The 12,200-nt window shown below is 36.9% G+C and overlaps 1 protein-coding gene across 2 annotated transcripts in view; it reads right to left on the reverse strand.

Moving 5' to 3' along the window:
* Positions 1 to 8,361: 8,361 nt before the first annotated feature.
* Positions 8,362 to 12,200, reverse strand: part of lrfn5a (leucine rich repeat and fibronectin type III domain containing 5a) — a 127,944-nt gene continuing 124,105 nt past the window's right edge. Inside the window, exon 12 of one of the 2 annotated variants that reach the window (XR_004326961.1) lies at positions 8,362 to 8,396. The gene's annotated coding sequence lies outside the window, so the exon portion shown is untranslated. The remainder of the gene's footprint in view (positions 8,397 to 12,200) is intronic. The other variant, XR_004326960.1, reaches the window with a different exon arrangement.

Here is a 12,200-nt window from a genome sequence, read left to right on the forward strand (position 1 = left end):
AGTTTATTCCAAATAGGTAATTGTACCATTGACTTCTATCTAGTAACTGTTTGCACACCATTCCTCTTTTGTGGAACACTCCATACTTGACAGAGGAGGATTGCATAAAACTGAATGGAGCAACACAGCTAATAAGCTGCGATAGCTTCCTCCATTTTGGATTCAGCTCTCCTTTCCCTCGAAGAACAGCACTGGGTATGCTATAGGTTAACGCCATTTATTTGTGCGTCAAATGCTGCATTCATGTGATATCGGAATATTTGAAAAAAATAGTTGCAGACTGGAAGAATTGGCCCCTCAAGTTGAAACAACAATTCATAAAGTCTGTGAAACTTTTGGTACATGACTTGCAGAGTTAAAGTCATATTGTAAGTTATAAATTGCTTATTAGCATTTACCCTGATAACAAGTCAAGTTAAGCAATTTTTTGTGGTCTGGGACGCTCAGAACAATAAAATACAACAAATCTTCTTTTGTTTTCAGATTACGACTAAGGTGCTACTGAACACATCGAAGTTGAAAGAAAGACTTCTCAACTTGGAAAATGGGACCATCGAGGAGCATGTGAACGCACCAAAAGTTTACAAGAAGTGGAACTCAACACGAAAACTTTCCACAAATTCATTTCAACTCTGCTAGCAAATCCATAGATTACGGTGACTCCATTGAAATCCGTGTAATTACACCGTTTTTGGGCTTCAACACCTTAGATTTCATAATGTGACAATGTGTATTCAGTCTGCCCCTAGCTGCTCTCACCTTGGGAAATCTGACCACTCCAGCTGAGCAGAAGTACTTAAGAGAAACTAAAAAAAGTGCAATTTCCTGTGGAAAAGAATCATCACTAAGCCGCTGGTAGGTGCACCTGGAGGATTCCTGCCTGATAGCGTTAAAAAGAAGTCAAGTCAGGTGTGGTTTCCCCCTGTTTGATTTTGCCAATCCATCCGAGGAAAATTAGGTCCATATTTGATAAGAGGATTTCAGTGGGTGTGTTTTGATGGAGTTCAAGTCCAAGTCATGATTCATGATTCATTTCACCCAGTTGTAAGAGTTACTAGAAACAAGACTAGCATAGACTGACTGAACAACGAAAGGCCTGTATCTTTGGCTGATGTGACTGCAGTGGTGAAATCTATTTTCTTCTTTTTTATGAAATGTGTCTCTATTTTTTACTGCATTCTAATTGTATAATATATTTTGTACTACCGGTACATACTATTTTTTTACGGTACACTGTCTTTTTTTAAAGTTTTACAGTAAATTTTACACTGACAAACGTCAATATTGATTTAATTGGTTTAAAACGGTAAAATTTGCATGACAAATAAGATACTTTAGTAAAACATACAGTACATAAGTGTTTAAGTATGTAATAATAATGATGGATGTGGGGGAAGGTCAGCGCAAAAGAAGAAAAAGAACACAAATTGAACTGTATTTTATATTGACTGCCAGTTACACATGAAAACTAAAAAACGTTTTTTTGTTTTTTTTTGTTTCTGATATATTGTTTAGGTTGCCTTCCTACAAAGAAAAAAAAAAAACGATTAACATGTTTGCTGCAAAAACAACTGAAAAGAAAAAAATTAAACCACAGTTTTTGCTGATTGATTTTCTATTGATTTACTAACAAATTAATCGATAAATCATTTCAGCTTCAAGGATTCTCAAAACTACAAACTATTCCTTTAGGTGTCCAGCATCAAATGATGCCCAGCCCAAATGGGCTTGTAAGAAAGTTACAGTAAAACATTGATATACAGAAATGCCTTCATTTTGCCCATCTCAGATATGCACCAGTTCTTAATTAGACACAAAAGAATGTCATAATAATATAACCCAAATGATACATCTGTGAATTCTTTATTCTTTTATTTTTATTTCCCATATTAAATGCAGGTGTTTTTTCTCATAAGCCACATAATAATAAATCCTCATTTTTAATCCTTTAATCCCTAACATTTTTCTCTCAGTCATATTTCTGATTCTGCCTGAAAAACATGAGCATAAGGACTGACCGCACAAACAAATATGCAGGACAAACATTTTACACCACTCAAAACAAATAGATGCAAACTGCAAGCTAATAAGAAAAATTTCACACACACACTTACATGTGCTGGCAAGCGTGTACACTCTTATCCTTGTAATTCAGAGAGCAGAGAGGTTGTGTAAGTGGTACACACAGGAAATAAAGACTAAAAGCATGGAAACAAATTCACATGTTTATACATATGTGTCCCTAGCTTTGAAATAGAACAATTGGAAATGATGTCCTTTGTATGGTTGTTGTCTTTTCAGTATGTAAACTGCCCAATAAACCTCAAATACTCGAAAAATGATAATTCTGTTTGTTTATGAATATTGTGGTTGTCCATTGCTGCTCCTTCATAGACTAACAGCGGCTCAGTAAACCCCTCTGAGCACAGCGGAGCAGATGCATAGGTTCACTGGAATAAAGAGCGCTGAGGGGCCAGCTACTCAAGACAGGGTGAAGGACAACTGATCCAGTGTGAAATCACAGAGACTATTTGCTGGACAAAAGTCTCAGCTCCTGTTTCAGGCACAGTTGTGGGTTGACTCAACCTTGGCGTTCAACAACCATCTGGGTCTCTTCAATTTGAGCCCATTTTTTCACATACATAGAGCATTTTATTTTTCAAAACCCAAAAGTTCCTTCAGGCTCTTAAAGTATATGTGAACGATGTTGATGCTGTGTCCATATCTGCATCAAGGTTACTGACAGAGATCTCCACATTTGGGAATATTTGGCATACTTACAAACATAAGAGGAAGCCTGAACCATCAAAGCCATGCTGGCACAAATCAAGTTGCTTCCTTGATAACATGCTGGAGGTGGGCTGAAACCTTTTATAAGTCACTGAAATTGTTAAATATTTCCACTGGTGAGAAAATAGAAAATAAAACATCACGATATAAAGTATTGGTACAAAGTATTGGGATTGGGATTTCTGAGCGCAAACAGCTCACGTCAATGAGCAGCCAGTAGGGACTACAGTGTAGGGGCTTAGTTACCATATAATCCATAAACAAGAAGGTTACATGTCCATATACTCCATAATATAATCATATAAGGATATGTAGGTTGGGTTCAGCTGTGGGTTTGCAGATGTTGGACAGTGTCTTTGTTGAGTATTAGTGACGCTTTCTCGGCCAAGATGGGCTTTTGCCTTCTTCAGCTTCCTTCTCTTTAGTGTGTGTGTTGAATGTGCCTCAATCTATCTGGGCTCTGCTTTTCTCTGTTTAATTGCCAACAACAGTAATTACATCACTGTCACTACACTCATGCATTCGCAATTACATACAAATGAGCACACACAATTATTAAATTAATGAGCTGGTTAAAAGCATCATGCTGGTACATTTTTTGCATGCAGCTAAAGCCTGTGAAAGGTCCATCCCAAACTGACTGCTGCTGTGGGACTGACTTACCTCACAGGCAGCATAGGCTCCCTTTTTTTTTTTTAAATCCCCCAAAACAGCTCAGACACACAGCTGCTCTGTCCTAACTTGAAAAATCATGCTTTCCTAACTTGGCCTCAGTCACAGTTTTTGCTTTGAGTGAAAGTCTTTTTAGTTTTTTTCTCATTTGGGTGACAGTGTTGGAAGAGTGAAGAACAGCGTCTAGAGACACATTGTGTTTTTTAACATTAAACTCTGGTAGAATAGAGTGATACTGTTTGTAAAGCTAGCAGTATCACATGTCTCTGACTCTTTTTGAATTAATAGTTTTGAAGAAAAATGGGCAAAGGCTTTAATTATGGGATTGGTACAAAGGATTACTTAAACAATATAATTATACTTGAGAAGGCAGTTGAATAAACTATTTTGTCACATACTGTTAATCTAGCAGAGCTAAAAATCACATGAAGCTTTAAACCACCCAACAACATTTTTTTCTTTTTTTAATTCCACTCTTCTTGCTGTTTCAATATCTCTTGCCTAATGTTCACCAAGTGTTAAAAAAACATGTATTCCTCCTTTCATCTGTATCTCCTCCCATTTACCACTACCTGCTCAACACCCCTCTACTTAAAAACATGTATTCATGCATCTTTTTCACCCCTCTCTCCTTTGTCCTGTCAATCTATCAGTGTATTCAACCTTTCCTGTCTGGGTCCTCTCTCTACTTAAACATCTCTATACTTACCATTAATGAATCTCTCCACAGAGTGAGATTGCAGACCACGGTCACAGTATACAGTGTAAATTGGCAAATGCTGCCTGCACTGTGATGGAGGGAACGGGTGATGAAAAGGACTGGGAAGGGAGGAGAAGAAATTACAGCAGAATAGTGAGCTTTTGGAATGGAAAGGAAGAGACTGCCTCTGTTGACCTCCACATTTTTTATTCCTTCTTTCACAGAATATTCAGCCCACATTCCAGCACAAACTCATTCTTCATCTACTGCATCTAACTAACTCTTCCACTAATTCCTTGTAAGGTCTGATTATGTGACTGAATAACGTGTTTCATAAATCTGCAAATCTGCCCCTGTTGTGCGATATGTTTTTTGAAAAAGCTGCCTTATTTTGAGGCACTTAAGCTTAGTTTTAATAAATACAGATGCGGAACTATCGGTAAGCACGGTACTTGGTTGCTTACGTGCCCCACCAATCAGGGGCCAGCGTGACTGTAAGATATTGATTGACAGCTGAGGCCCCCTATTGCATTTTCATGCTCGTAACAATCCCAGCAGTCCCACATGCACTCTGAGCTGAGAGCCACTAACCAAGGGTCAAATTCATGTACTTGTTTCTGCTATGAAGACAGGACGTGTGTGACTCGAACATCTCGCATTTACCACCAAAACGTAGCCAACAGCAAAAGACCATAAAAAATATGTCAGACCTTCCTGCCCACCTGTATACATTACATTACCTGTATACAGGGATTATCTAATCCCAGTGGTAGATTTTTAAGAAAAATACATAACTACACACTTATACAAAAAGCATATAGAAAAACAATGATGGGTCCTCAAAATGGTGATTACTTTGCATTCAAGTCTTTGAGGTGTCTTTGGTGGGGTAGAAAATCTTATCTACACTTACAGAAACACATAATAACATACCAGCGCTCCATGTGCACTTACTTTTCATCTCAACATGTATAAGCAGCAAATTGCATTTTGTTTGAATGCATAGGTAATGTTGGATCTTTGACACATGCTGTGTTGACAACACTATACTTACTGCAGATGTGTTGGAAACTATTCCTTATAAGCAGTGCAGACTTTCTTTTTAACTATTCATTCACCTGAATAATAAATATAGATCAAATCTCCTTGCTTCTTCCCTTTCTCACCCCACCACCCTTCTTTATTGCTAACATTCCTCCCTCCTTCCCTTTTTTCCTCCCTTGCTCACCCACTTGAAAAGAAAATGGGAGCGGCAGTACATCATGAATCACACAGTATGTAACATGAGCATGTAGCTCAGCGTAAATTCTTTCAGGAAGACCTAACTTTTAATCAGTGCACTCCTAAATCAATTCAGCTGTAATAAATGTACTTTTTTTCTGTGTATAAGTGTGGCATATATGCAACTGGTCTCTCCTGATTTAAATATACCTCAGCGTAAATTCTTTCAGGAAGACCCAATTAAATCAATGCTCTCTTCCTAAATGGAATCAGCTGATGGAGGCGTTCACCTTCCTGCTTAACCAATCAGAATTGTACACAATTTGCAAGGGCCAATCACAGAGTCACAACCCTGCTTTTAAAAATCGGTTTCTCCCTGTGCTGTTCAGTCGTTGCAGGCAAAGAGTAAGAGGAAACTACTAGAACTGTTGGGTCCTTGTAAATTCTGGAGTGTGGTCTAGACCTACTTTATCTGTAAAGTGTCTCAAGATATCTCTTGTTATGAATTGATACTATAAATAAAATTAATTTAAAATTGAAAGAGTACAACCCTCCACCTCCCCTTCCACCTCCAGTCATTGACTCCAGCTGATTGGTCCAGTGCCTCCTTTGGTCTGGTCTTTGGGCTCCTATGATGGGTCTCTACCCCTATATAGATATACAAAATATTCGTATAGCGATGGAGTCTAATCGCCAAAAACTTTGTACATTTCATTGAGCTGTACAATAAACCTCATTTATTTCTGCAAACATGGCTCTCCTGATTGAATTTAAATCAGTCTGGTTCTTGGGGGAGTGCTACAGGAGAGTGTACACTGAAGTTGCTTTGGGAAGTGAGGGTGGAGAAATTTTGCGGACACCGCCAGCATCCTTTTTGATCCCTCTTTTCAAGTCCCTCACCTCCAAAAGCCTCTTGAGTGTATTTGGTGCTCCACTGTGTCTCATATTTTTTACATTTTGTGGTATATGAGTGAGCCAGACATCCTCCGCACAGCATGGTGCTGCAGGAAGGTGTTTATCTCATTTCACCCATTCATTCTCTTTAAGGCTTGAGCTGTGTGACTAATTTGTTGGCAAGTAAAATTCAAGGGGTAATGGCAATGAGGAGCAACAGTGTGAATTTTGTTTTCAGGGACAGAGCAGAACAGCTTCAAGAGAACATTATCTGCTACAGAGCCAGCCTATTCTTTATACTGTCATCCTGTTGTTGGCTACAATGTGCCAACACACTCACAGAGCTTTTTAGTAAGACTGCTTAGGAGTTGGAGAATAAGTGAGGAGGAGGAGTTGGCCACCAGTTACAGTCCGTGAAGTATATGAAATCTAAAAATGCATATTTATATGTGAGATTGTTTTCTGTGTAAACTTCTGGGATGGAGTGTTAAAGTTGTAAATTCTTTAATCTTTTCCCTACCAAGTTTATCATTGCAAAACATTTAGTTAGAGTGGAGTCATTTTTCATATTACAATACTCCGCTGGGAACACGTGGGAAGTACTGAATAGGGGCTCAGACGCCGACAGTGCCCTCGTAGAATGTGCTTGGAGGCCTTGGGAGCTTGGGAGTTATAAGCTTGGGTGATAGCCTCGCAGAGCCAGTGAGACAGACGCTGCATTGAAAGGGCCGCTCCTTGGAGTGTTCCCTTTAGTGCACAAACAGCTGCTGTGTTTTACTGATGTTCGTTGGGCGTAAAACGTACTGTAATAACGTATGTACCGGACACAAACAGTAAAAAAAAACCTCCTCTGCGTCATGAGGCGGGGCGAAAAACCCTTTGAGGGAAAACACCCTTGACCGAAAAGACTTTGTTTGAACTTTCGGTGTGAATGAGGGGCATGGCTATAAGGTGGCTGCGCTCCCGTCCCCTCTAAAAGAGAGGCAGGTTGGCAAAACTGACAGCGGACATAAGTGGCTCACTCTATTGGCTGACGTCAGGGCAAGGACAGGTGCCGTTTTTTGTGACAGCATCCTGGGAGAGGCTTGTGCAAGAGGCTCGAATGGAGACTTCCCAGAGCTCGGAGCACCAGGGCTAGGTCCCCATGGGGGGTGAGAGAGAGTGCACGGCAGGTTTCTGACGCCTGACCCCTTTCAAAAAACGCTTCACCAGGGGGTGCGCAAAACAGATCCACCTCCGCTTCCCTGAATCTGCTCCACAGCTTCTGAACAACAGTGGGATTCAATCTCCACTCATTGTGAGATGGCCCGCCCCTTGATGGCAGGCTGGTGCAGAACTGGCAGGAGGCATCAGGGGTGGACTAGCAGTGGGGGTGGAGATCCAACAGCAGGATGTGGCCGGTCCGGCAGCTGGTAGAGGGGCGAACACCGCTGGATTCTGTCTTATATACACACCTTAACAGCCTCTTTCACTGCAAGAAAAGTTTTTTTTCCTCCCGTTCCATTTTTTCAGTTTTCTACTTCCCATATAATGCATAAATGCTTGTTTGACCTAGCAAAGCAGGTATGCTTAATTAAAATGTGTGAAAGCTTTGATCGTATTAAGTCCTTTAAAATGAATGATCCACTTAAACGACCATGTATGGCACCTTTAATTCATTCTTAGGATGATTTATTTGTTCCCTCTGTCATGGAGTGCATTTTAAAATGTATGTGAAGAAAAGTATGTTAATAATGCCTTTTTATGATGTTTACTGGATAGAAGATTACAAGGTTTTTGCAGATATCTAATTGTGTACATTTTTACAGCATGAATGAGGGTGAATTTTTTAGTCTAAACCTCATGCCCTCTACTGCTAACTTTCCAATGCCTGCTCAGAGGAAAGCTTGATGGTGAGCCTCATTTGTTCCATGTTCGGTCCATTTGCCTAATACAAAATGATGCTGCTAACTTGACACTTTGCACTTATTTATTGAATGCTGTTCAAAAATGGATCTCATTATTTTCTTTAAAGGTGATGTTGTTCACCTCAATCACTAAATATTAACAACTAACAGACATATCCACCCACCCCCACACACACACAAACACACACACACACACACACTCACACACACACCTTGCATCGTGTACATGCTGACTCTCTCTTTCTCTCGCACACAAACACATCAACAAAGTTGGCCGGTATATGCTGACACAGTCATTAAGCATTCCTTCTGGCTACATGAGCAAAGGAAGAAGGGCAGAATAACGTTTCATTTCATGCTCTTACACACAAACACACACACACACACACAAACACACAAACACATACATACAAACACACATTTGTATTATTCCAGTCCAGAATAATGCGTTTTTTCAACATTAGGTCCCTAATTCTAACCTCTGGTTTATTTCCTCATTTGATCCTATAGAAGCAAAGCAAAGACAGTTATGTTACATATACAAACACACAAACACACAATGTGTATCAATACGTGATGCACTGCTGATGCTCAAATAACCATATTGATGGCATAAGAAGGTGGGGGAAAGCTGACAGTGAGAAGACTATCTTATGCTGTGGGGAGGGAACGTCTCGGGTTACGTATGTAACCCTTGTTCCCCGAGATAGGGGAACGAGACACTGCGTCGGTTACGACACTATGGGAACGCCTTTAGGCATGACAGGGCTGAATAACATTTTCTACATGCCATATTATGACCTTTTTATCAATTTTTTGGACATACTATAGGAAGACTTTTTTTCCAATCATGCTATACTATGACGTTTTTGACATTCTATACCAATACTTTTTCATCACTTTTTTTGACATATTTTAATGACTATTTTATCACTATTTTGATTTTTTTTCAACATGCCATATCATGACTTTTTTGACATGCTATACTATGACTGTTTTGAAATACTATGCTATGAAATTATCATTTTTTTCAACATACTAAACTATAACTTTTCATTCAGGTCCAACACACTAAGTGAAAGAGACAAATGTGCCAAGAACAAACAAAATTTGTTAGTGTCATAGCTTAGGGTGATGAGAGAATGTTTGGAATACAGATGATTGAGTGTTCAAATCTTATGTGTTTCAGTATGTTTTGAGGTCCAATACATACAAAATGAAAGCGACAAATATGCCAAAATCATGAACTTTTCTTTCAGGTCAGATATCTTTGAGTGATAAAGGAAGGATTGGAACTCACACATTTGGGTTATCAAAGCTCATATGTTCACTATGTGAAAGAGACAAACATGAGGACAACGTGAGCTTCTGTGTCATGTTAGATAGCTTAGTGTGATAGAAGAAGGTGTGGAAGACAGAAGATTGAAGGTTCAAAACTCACAGGGTAAATTTGGTTTCAAGACCTAATTCACATGAGGATCAAGCAGTTTCAAAGAGCTCTATGCCCTTAACAGTGAATTATGAATCTTTATTCGACATTCTTTCCTGTGACTTTTTCAGTTGTTTTTTTATACTGTGACTTTTTCTACATACTGTAGTATGACTTATTCAACATCACTTTTTTATCACTTTTTATGACATGCTATACTATGACTTTTTTGACATGATATGCAATATTTTCGACATTCTATACTATGATTTTTTATCATTTTTTCCACAATTCAATACTATAACTTTTTTCCACATGCTGTACTATGACTTTTTATCTCTATTTTGAACACACTGTACTATGACTTTTTTATCACTTTTTTCAACATACTAAACAATGAATTTTTTATCACTTTTTTGAATACTGTACCATTACTTTTTTGTAATGCTATTCTATTATTTTTTATCACCTTGTTTTGACATAATGTTCTTTACCTTTTTTTACTATTTTGTTTTCGACATGCTATACTATGACTTTTATGACATAATTTGCGATGATATTTTTGAGATGCTATGCTGTGACATTTTTTAATTTTTTTTCGACATTCTATACTATGCCTTTTTGACATGTTATACTATGACTTTTTCTACATGCTGTACTATAATATTTTTTACATGCTATACTATGACTTTTTCATCACTTTTTTTGACATGCTATTTTATGACTTTTTTAACATGTTTTAATAAGACTGTTTCGACATACTATACTATGACATTTCATCACTTTTTCAACATACTATTCTATGACTTTCCACATTACTTTTTTTTCACTTTTTTCGACATGCTACACTATGACTTTTTCAGCATGCCATACTATAACCTTTCATCACTTTTATTCAACATACTTTACTATGACTTTTTTGACATGATTTGCATTGATAATTTCAACACGCGTACAAATACTTGGTTTATGGTATGAGTGGTGGTGTACATACTGTGTGTTGTGTTTTTTTCTTCCTCCTTGCCTAATCTGTGTTAATGTTTGAATACCATGTGATGTGATCTTTTACTGCAACCTAATTTCCCTATGGGGACAATAAACATGAACTAACTAACTGTTTTATGACTTTTTTCGACATGCTATTTTATACATTTTTTTACATGCTATACTATGACTGTTTCAACATACTATACTATGACGTTTTGTCACTTTTTTTGACATACTATGACTTTTTTGACATGACTTTTTTATCACTTTTTTCAACACGCTATACTATGACTTTTCATCACTTTTATTCAACGTACTTTACCATGACTTTCTTGAGATGATTTGCGATAATTATTTTTGACACGCTATACAATGACTTTTTCGACATGCTATACTATGACTATTTTATTATTTTTTCGGCATTCAATACAATGACTTTATCAACATGCTATACTATGACTTTTTTAATCAATGTTTTTGACATACTATTTTTTCGACAAGCTATAGTATGATAATTTCAATTTGCTACACTGTGACTTTTTCATCACCTTTTTTCGACATACTGTACTATGACATTTCATGACTTTTTCAAAATGACTTTTTATCACTTTTTTCGACATACAATACTATGACTTTTTTGACATGACTTTTTTATCACTTTTTTCGACATGCTATTTTATGACTTTTTTCACATGCTTGACATTCTGTACTTTGACTTTTTGACATACTATGCTGGGACTTTTTTTATCAAACAAAATTTTCTAAATGATATGTATACTAACCATTTTATTACTTTTTTTTGAACATGCTATGTTTTTTTTCCGATCATGCTTTACTATGACTTTTTTCAACATTCTACACTAATGATATTTTCTAAATGATATTTATACTAACTGTTTTATTACTTTTTTTGAACATGCTATCACTTTTTTGATATGCTATACAATGACTTTTTAGACATTCTAGAATAATTCTTTATCATCACTTTTTTTGACACATATATTATGAATTTAACATGCTATACTATGACTTTTTTATCATTTTTTTTTGACATTCTATTTTTTTGACAAGACATAGTATGATATTTTCGATATGCTATACTATGGCTTTTTCATCTTTTTTTAGACATACTATACTATGACTTTTTTTTGACGTACTTTTTTGTAATGCTATACTATTACTTTTTATGACCCTGTTTCGACAAAATATACTATAACTTTTTTACTATGATGTTTTCGACATGCTACACTAATGATATTTTCTAAATGATATATATATAGTAACCATTTTATTACTTTTTTTGAACATGCTTCGACTTTATTGACATGCTATACTATGACTTTTTAGACATTCTATAATAATACTTTATCATCCCTTTTTTTGACATGCTATACTATGACGTTTTCATCACCTTTTTCAGAATTACTTTTTTATCACTTTTTTCGACATGCGATACTATTTCTTTTTCGACATGCCATACTATGACTTTCCATCACTTTTTCAATATACTTTACTATTACTTTCTTGGCATGATAAAGTCTAGTATAAGAATGTAGAAAAAAAGGCAAAAAACTAGGCATTGTACAGACTATCATAGCAA

This window comes from Etheostoma spectabile, chromosome 20 (assembly GCF_008692095.1).
Source record: "Etheostoma spectabile isolate EspeVRDwgs_2016 chromosome 20, UIUC_Espe_1.0, whole genome shotgun sequence".
Lineage (NCBI taxonomy): Eukaryota > Metazoa > Chordata > Actinopteri > Perciformes > Percidae > Etheostoma > Etheostoma spectabile.